We start from the raw sequence: 9,420 nt of genomic DNA on the forward strand, positions 1-9,420 counted from the left end.
GACCCAAAAAGGGAAGGCAAAACCGAGCCGAAGGATAGAGAAAAACCCATAAGACAGAGCAAAGCCGTGGACTGTGAAATTTCATGGGGCAAACCGCTGCGCGGGGATAACAGCCAATGGGAGGGAAGCTCCAGAAGCCACGCCCCCACACGACAGGGAGACTCCATAAATAGGAGCAGAGGCAGAGGCCCCCCTGTCTTCATTCGGTCTGCTGACACAGAGCAAGAAGGAGCTGCTCAGCAAAGCAAAAAAAACACTCGTAGACCGCGAGGGGACCACTTTTCTTTTATTTTATTTTATTTTTCTTTCGTGCCTACGCCTGATGAAGACCAAACAGGTCGAAACGTTGCGACAGGCACAGAACAAACCGGTCACATTTTTATTATTTTTTTTCTAATGACAATCTAGTCACTTTTTATTTTTATTTTTTCTTCTTAATTTTTTTTCATGCAGGGATCTGTCTCCTCCTGTAACAAAAAAAACAAAAAAGACAAAAAAAATCAGAGAGGAACTAACATTGAACAGGGACAAATGAGCCCAAATTAAAAACACGGAATATGGGAGAGAGGGGTTGGGGTGGGAGTCCTGCCGGAGGATGGACCGTGCATCTACTCTCGCCCGTTTACTCGGACGGGAGGATCAGAATACTTCACCTAACCCGCCTGTGCCTCCTCCGGATCACAGGCTCCCATCCCGCCCCTACTCCCTCATTTCCGTCCACGTAATCAGGACCACGTAAAATTAATATTTACCTTGATACCAAATTTGATACTTACCTGATTACTAGAATTCGAACCCAAATTTATTATATATAACAAACTTAAAATGGATACTTACCTTAAGGCAAAACTGCCTTTTATTTATTTCTCCGAACCCTAACTTGGGATAATTTGGCCCCTAACCCTAACTTGGGATAATTTGGCCCCTAACCCTAACATGGGATAATTTGGCCCCTAACTCTTCTCCTAACCCTAACTTGGGATAATTTGGCCCCTAACCCTAACTTGGGATAATTTGGCCCCTAACCCTAACACGGGATAATTTGGCCCCTAACCCTAACCCAGGGGACTTTGGCCCTAACCCTAACCTAGGGGACTTTGGCCCTAACCCTAACACGGGATAATTTGGCCCCTAACCCTAACACGGGATAATTTGGCCCTAACCCTAACCCAGGGGACTTTGGCCCTAACCCTAACCTAGGGGACTTTGGCCCTAACCCTAACACGGGATAATTTGGCCCCTAACCCTAACACGGGATAATTTGGCCCCTAACCCTAACACGGGATAATTTGGCCCCTAACCCTAACCTAGGGGACTTTGGCCCTAACCCTAACCTAGGGGACTTTGGCCCTAACCCTAACACGGGATAATTTGGCCCCTAACCCTAACACGGGAGAATTTGGCCCCTAACCCTAATACGGGATAATTTGGCCCCTAACCCTAGCACGGGATAATTTAATTTGACCCTAACCATAATACGGAATAATTTGGCCCCTAACCATAATACGGAATAATTTGGCCCCTAACCCTAATACGGGATATAATTTTTTTAAAATAAAAATCAGATCCCTATATTTTTTTAAATAAATTTAAAAAAAATAACAGAAACAGTGGTCCATTGAATTTGAAAATATATTTGGATACCGTAACACATTGGAGAAGTTACGAGGACTAAAATGGGGAGGTACGAAAAATGGCCAACGGAATAGAAGCTCCAAAAAGCCAGGCCCCCGCGCAGAAAGGTACGGTCGACAGACAAACAGTCCATCAGGCAAAGCAGAGTCAGAGGGAAAAAGAAATCCACAGGACTAAGCCAGGGGACCCAAAAAGGGAAGGCAAAACCGAGCCGAAGGATAGAGAAAAACCCATAAGACAGAGCAAAGCCGTGGACTGTGAAATTTCATGGGGCAAACCGCTGCGCGGGGATAACAGCCAATGGGAGGGAAGCTCCAGAAGCCACGCCCCCACACGACAGGGAGACTCCATAAATAGGAGCAGAGGCAGAGGCCCCCCTGTCTTCATTCGGTCTGCTGACACAGAGCAAGAAGGAGCTGCTCAGCAAAGCAAAAAAAACACTCGTAGACCGCGAGGGGACCACTTTTCTTTTATTTTATTTTATTTTTCTTTCGTGCCTACGCCTGATGAAGACCAAACAGGTCGAAACGTTGCGACAGGCACAGAACAAACCGGTCACATTTTTATTATTTTTTTTCTAATGACAATCTAGTCACTTTTTATTTTTATTTTTTCTTCTTAATTTTTTTTCATGCAGGGATCTGTCTCCTCCTGTAACAAAAAAACAAAAAAGACAAAAAAAATCAGAGAGGAACTAACATTGAACAGGGACAAATGAGCCCAAATTAAAAACACGGAATATGGGAGAGAGGGGTTGGGGTGGGAGTCCTGCCGGAGGATGGACCGTGCATCTACTCTCGCCCGTTTACTCGGACGGGAGGATCAGAATACTTCACCTAACCCGCCTGTGCCTCCTCCGGATCACAGGCTCCCATCCCGCCCCTACTCCCTCATTTCCGTCCACGTAATCAGGACCACGTAAAATTAATATTTACCTTGATACCAAATTTGATACTTACCTGATTACTAGAATTCGAACCCAAATTTATTATATATAACAAACTTAAAATGGATACTTACCTTAAGGCAAAACTGCCTTTTATTTATTTCTCCGAACCCTAACTTGGGATAATTTGGCCCCTAACCCTAACTTGGGATAATTTGGCCCCTAACCCTAACATGGGATAATTTGGCCCCTAACTCTTCTCCTAACCCTAACTTGGGATAATTTGGCCCCTAACCCTAACTTGGGATAATTTGGCCCCTAACCCTAACACGGGATAATTTGGCCCCTAACCCTAACCCAGGGGACTTTGGCCCTAACCCTAACCTAGGGGACTTTGGCCCTAACCCTAACACGGGATAATTTGGCCCCTAACCCTAACACGGGATAATTTGGCCCTAACCCTAACCCAGGGGACTTTGGCCCTAACCCTAACCTAGGGGACTTTGGCCCTAACCCTAACACGGGATAATTTGGCCCCTAACCCTAACACGGGATAATTTGGCCCCTAACCCTAACACGGGATAATTTGGCCCCTAACCCTAACCTAGGGGACTTTGGCCCTAACCCTAACCTAGGGGACTTTGGCCCTAACCCTAACACGGGATAATTTGGCCCCTAACCCTAACACGGGATAATTTGGCCCCTAACCCTAATACGGGATAATTTGGCCCCTAACCCTAGCACGGGATAATTTAATTTGACCCTAACCATAATACGGAATAATTTGGCCCCTAACCATAATACGGAATAATTTGGCCCCTAACCCTAATACGGGATATAATTTTTTTAAAATAAAAATCAGATCCCTATATTTTTTTAAATAAATTTAAAAAAAATAACAGAAACAGTGGTCCATTGAATTTGAAAATATATTTGGATACCGTAACACATTGGAGAAGTTACGAGGACTAAAATGGGGAGGTACGAAAAATGGCCAACGGAATAGAAGCTCCAAAAAGCCAGGCCCCCGCGCAGAAAGGTACGGTCGACAGACAAACAGTCCATCAGGCAAAGCAGAGTCAGAGGGAAAAAGAAATCCACAGGACTAAGCCAGGGGACCCAAAAAGGGAAGGCAAAACCGAGCCGAAGGATAGAGAAAAACCCATAAGACAGAGCAAAGCCGTGGACTGTGAAATTTCATGGGGCAAACCGCTGCGCGGGGATAACAGCCAATGGGAGGGAAGCTCCAGAAGCCACGCCCCCACACGACAGGGAGACTCCATAAATAGGAGCAGAGGCAGAGGCCCCCCTGTCTTCATTCGGTCTGCTGACACAGAGCAAGAAGGAGCTGCTCAGCAAAGCAAAAAAAACACTCGTAGACCGCGAGGGGACCACTTTTCTTTTATTTTATTTTATTTTTCTTTCGTGCCTACGCCTGATGAAGACCAAACAGGTCGAAACGTTGCGACAGGCACAGAACAAACCGGTCACATTTTTATTATTTTTTTTCTAATGACAATCTAGTCACTTTTTATTTTTATTTTTTCTTCTTAATTTTTTTTCATGCAGGGATCTGTCTCCTCCTGTAACAAAAAAACAAAAAAGACAAAAAAAATCAGAGAGGAACTAACATTGAACAGGGACAAATGAGCCCAAATTAAAAACACGGAATATGGGAGAGAGGGGTTGGGGTGGGAGTCCTGCCGGAGGATGGACCGTGCATCTACTCTCGCCCGTTTACTCGGACGGGAGGATCAGAATACTTCACCTAACCCGCCTGTGCCTCCTCCGGATCACAGGCTCCCATCCCGCCCCTACTCCCTCATTTCCGTCCACGTAATCAGGACCACGTAAAATTAATATTTACCTTGATACCAAATTTGATACTTACCTGATTACTAGAATTCGAACCCAAATTTATTATATATAACAAACTTAAAATGGATACTTACCTTAAGGCAAAACTGCCTTTTATTTATTTCTCCGAACCCTAACTTGGGATAATTTGGCCCCTAACCCTAACTTGGGATAATTTGGCCCCTAACCCTAACATGGGATAATTTGGCCCCTAACTCTTCTCCTAACCCTAACTTGGGATAATTTGGCCCCTAACCCTAACTTGGGATAATTTGGCCCCTAACCCTAACACGGGATAATTTGGCCCCTAACCCTAACCCAGGGGACTTTGGCCCTAACCCTAACCTAGGGGACTTTGGCCCTAACCCTAACACGGGATAATTTGGCCCCTAACCCTAACACGGGATAATTTGGCCCTAACCCTAACCCAGGGGACTTTGGCCCTAACCCTAACCTAGGGGACTTTGGCCCTAACCCTAACACGGGATAATTTGGCCCCTAACCCTAACACGGGATAATTTGGCCCCTAACCCTAACACGGGATAATTTGGCCCCTAACCCTAACCTAGGGGACTTTGGCCCTAACCCTAACCTAGGGGACTTTGGCCCTAACCCTAACACGGGATAATTTGGCCCCTAACCCTAACACGGGAGAATTTGGCCCCTAACCCTAATACGGGATAATTTGGCCCCTAACCCTAGCACGGGATAATTTAATTTGACCCTAACCATAATACGGAATAATTTGGCCCCTAACCATAATACGGAATAATTTGGCCCCTAACCCTAATACGGGATATAATTTTTTTAAAATAAAAATCAGATCCCTATATTTTTTTAAATAAATTTAAAAAAAATAACAGAAACAGTGGTCCATTGAATTTGAAAATATATTTGGATACCGTAACACATTGGAGAAGTTACGAGGACTAAAATGGGGAGGTACGAAAAATGGCCAACGGAATAGAAGCTCCAAAAAGCCAGGCCCCCGCGCAGAAAGGTACGGTCGACAGACAAACAGTCCATCAGGCAAAGCAGAGTCAGAGGGAAAAAGAAATCCACAGGACTAAGCCAGGGGACCCAAAAAGGGAAGGCAAAACCGAGCCGAAGGATAGAGAAAAACCCATAAGACAGAGCAAAGCCGTGGACTGTGAAATTTCATGGGGCAAACCGCTGCGCGGGGATAACAGCCAATGGGAGGGAAGCTCCAGAAGCCACGCCCCCACACGACAGGGAGACTCCATAAATAGGAGCAGAGGCAGAGGCCCCCCTGTCTTCATTCGGTCTGCTGACACAGAGCAAGAAGGAGCTGCTCAGCAAAGCAAAAAAAACACTCGTAGACCGCGAGGGGACCACTTTTCTTTTATTTTATTTTATTTTTCTTTCGTGCCTACGCCTGATGAAGACCAAACAGGTCGAAACGTTGCGACAGGCACAGAACAAACCGGTCACATTTTTATTATTTTTTTTCTAATGACAATCTAGTCACTTTTTATTTTTATTTTTTCTTCTTAATTTTTTTTCATGCAGGGATCTGTCTCCTCCTGTAACAAAAAAACAAAAAAGACAAAAAAAATCAGAGAGGAACTAACATTGAACAGGGACAAATGAGCCCAAATTAAAAACACGGAATATGGGAGAGAGGGGTTGGGGTGGGAGTCCTGCCGGAGGATGGACCGTGCATCTACTCTCGCCCGTTTACTCGGACGGGAGGATCAGAATACTTCACCTAACCCGCCTGTGCCTCCTCCGGATCACAGGCTCCCATCCCGCCCCTACTCCCTCATTTCCGTCCACGTAATCAGGACCACGTAAAATTAATATTTACCTTGATACCAAATTTGATACTTACCTGATTACTAGAATTCGAACCCAAATTTATTATATATAACAAACTTAAAATGGATACTTACCTTAAGGCAAAACTGCCTTTTATTTATTTCTCCGAACCCTAACTTGGGATAATTTGGCCCCTAACCCTAACTTGGGATAATTTGGCCCCTAACCCTAACATGGGATAATTTGGCCCCTAACTCTTCTCCTAACCCTAACTTGGGATAATTTGGCCCCTAACCCTAACTTGGGATAATTTGGCCCCTAACCCTAACACGGGATAATTTGGCCCCTAACCCTAACCCAGGGGACTTTGGCCCTAACCCTAACCTAGGGGACTTTGGCCCTAACCCTAACACGGGATAATTTGGCCCCTAACCCTAACACGGGATAATTTGGCCCTAACCCTAACCCAGGGGACTTTGGCCCTAACCCTAACCTAGGGGACTTTGGCCCTAACCCTAACACGGGATAATTTGGCCCCTAACCCTAACACGGGATAATTTGGCCCCTAACCCTAACACGGGATAATTTGGCCCCTAACCCTAACCTAGGGGACTTTGGCCCTAACCCTAACCTAGGGGACTTTGGCCCTAACCCTAACACGGGATAATTTGGCCCCTAACCCTAACACGGGAGAATTTGGCCCCTAACCCTAATACGGGATAATTTGGCCCCTAACCCTAGCACGGGATAATTTAATTTGACCCTAACCATAATACGGAATAATTTGGCCCCTAACCATAATACGGAATAATTTGGCCCCTAACCCTAATACGGGATATAATTTTTTTAAAATAAAAATCAGATCCCTATATTTTTTTAAATAAATTTAAAAAAAATAACAGAAACAGTGGTCCATTGAATTTGAAAATATATTTGGATACCGTAACACATTGGAGAAGTTACGAGGACTAAAATGGGGAGGTACGAAAAATGGCCAACGGAATAGAAGCTCCAAAAAGCCAGGCCCCCGCGCAGAAAGGTACGGTCGACAGACAAACAGTCCATCAGGCAAAGCAGAGTCAGAGGGAAAAAGAAATCCACAGGACTAAGCCAGGGGACCCAAAAAGGGAAGGCAAAACCGAGCCGAAGGATAGAGAAAAACCCATAAGACAGAGCAAAGCCGTGGACTGTGAAATTTCATGGGGCAAACCGCTGCGCGGGGATAACAGCCAATGGGAGGGAAGCTCCAGAAGCCACGCCCCCACACGACAGGGAGACTCCATAAATAGGAGCAGAGGCAGAGGCCCCCCTGTCTTCATTCGGTCTGCTGACACAGAGCAAGAAGGAGCTGCTCAGCAAAGCAAAAAAAACACTCGTAGACCGCGAGGGGACCACTTTTCTTTTATTTTATTTTATTTTTCTTTCGTGCCTACGCCTGATGAAGACCAAACAGGTCGAAACGTTGCGACAGGCACAGAACAAACCGGTCACATTTTTATTATTTTTTTTCTAATGACAATCTAGTCACTTTTTATTTTTATTTTTTCTTCTTAATTTTTTTTCATGCAGGGATCTGTCTCCTCCTGTAACAAAAAAACAAAAAAGACAAAAAAAATCAGAGAGGAACTAACATTGAACAGGGACAAATGAGCCCAAATTAAAAACACGGAATATGGGAGAGAGGGGTTGGGGTGGGAGTCCTGCCGGAGGATGGACCGTGCATCTACTCTCGCCCGTTTACTCGGACGGGAGGATCAGAATACTTCACCTAACCCGCCTGTGCCTCCTCCGGATCACAGGCTCCCATCCCGCCCCTACTCCCTCATTTCCGTCCACGTAATCAGGACCACGTAAAATTAATATTTACCTTGATACCAAATTTGATACTTACCTGATTACTAGAATTCGAACCCAAATTTATTATATATAACAAACTTAAAATGGATACTTACCTTAAGGCAAAACTGCCTTTTATTTATTTCTCCGAACCCTAACTTGGGATAATTTGGCCCCTAACCCTAACTTGGGATAATTTGGCCCCTAACCCTAACATGGGATAATTTGGCCCCTAACTCTTCTCCTAACCCTAACTTGGGATAATTTGGCCCCTAACCCTAACTTGGGATAATTTGGCCCCTAACCCTAACACGGGATAATTTGGCCCCTAACCCTAACCCAGGGGACTTTGGCCCTAACCCTAACCTAGGGGACTTTGGCCCTAACCCTAACACGGGATAATTTGGCCCCTAACCCTAACACGGGATAATTTGGCCCTAACCCTAACCCAGGGGACTTTGGCCCTAACCCTAACCTAGGGGACTTTGGCCCTAACCCTAACACGGGATAATTTGGCCCCTAACCCTAACACGGGATAATTTGGCCCCTAACCCTAACACGGGATAATTTGGCCCCTAACCCTAACCTAGGGGACTTTGGCCCTAACCCTAACCTAGGGGACTTTGGCCCTAACCCTAACACGGGATAATTTGGCCCCTAACCCTAACACGGGAGAATTTGGCCCCTAACCCTAATACGGGATAATTTGGCCCCTAACCCTAGCACGGGATAATTTAATTTGACCCTAACCATAATACGGAATAATTTGGCCCCTAACCATAATACGGAATAATTTGGCCCCTAACCCTAATACGGGATATAATTTTTTTAAAATAAAAATCAGATCCCTATATTTTTTTAAATAAATTTAAAAAAAATAACAGAAACAGTGGTCCATTGAATTTGAAAATATATTTGGATACCGTAACACATTGGAGAAGTTACGAGGACTAAAATGGGGAGGTACGAAAAATGGCCAACGGAATAGAAGCTCCAAAAAGCCAGGCCCCCGCGCAGAAAGGTACGGTCGACAGACAAACAGTCCATCAGGCAAAGCAGAGTCAGAGGGAAAAAGAAATCCACAGGACTAAGCCAGGGGACCCAAAAAGGGAAGGCAAAACCGAGCCGAAGGATAGAGAAAAACCCATAAGACAGAGCAAAGCCGTGGACTGTGAAATTTCATGGGGCAAACCGCTGCGCGGGGATAACAGCCAATGGGAGGGAAGCTCCAGAAGCCACGCCCCCACACGACAGGGAGACTCCATAAATAGGAGCAGAGGCAGAGGCCCCCCTGTCTTCATTCGGTCTGCTGACACAGAGCAAGAAGGAGCTGCTCAGCAAAGCAAAAAAAACACTCGTAGACCGCGAGGGGACCACTTTTCTTTTATTTTATTTTATTTTTCTTTCGTGCCTACGCCTGATGAAGA

The sequence above is a fragment of the Embiotoca jacksoni genome, unplaced genomic scaffold, assembly GCF_022577435.1.
Source record: "Embiotoca jacksoni isolate LCO1_2020_lvr unplaced genomic scaffold, fEmbJac1.0.p SCAF_65, whole genome shotgun sequence".
In the NCBI taxonomy this organism is placed as follows: domain Eukaryota; kingdom Metazoa; phylum Chordata; class Actinopteri; family Embiotocidae; genus Embiotoca; species Embiotoca jacksoni.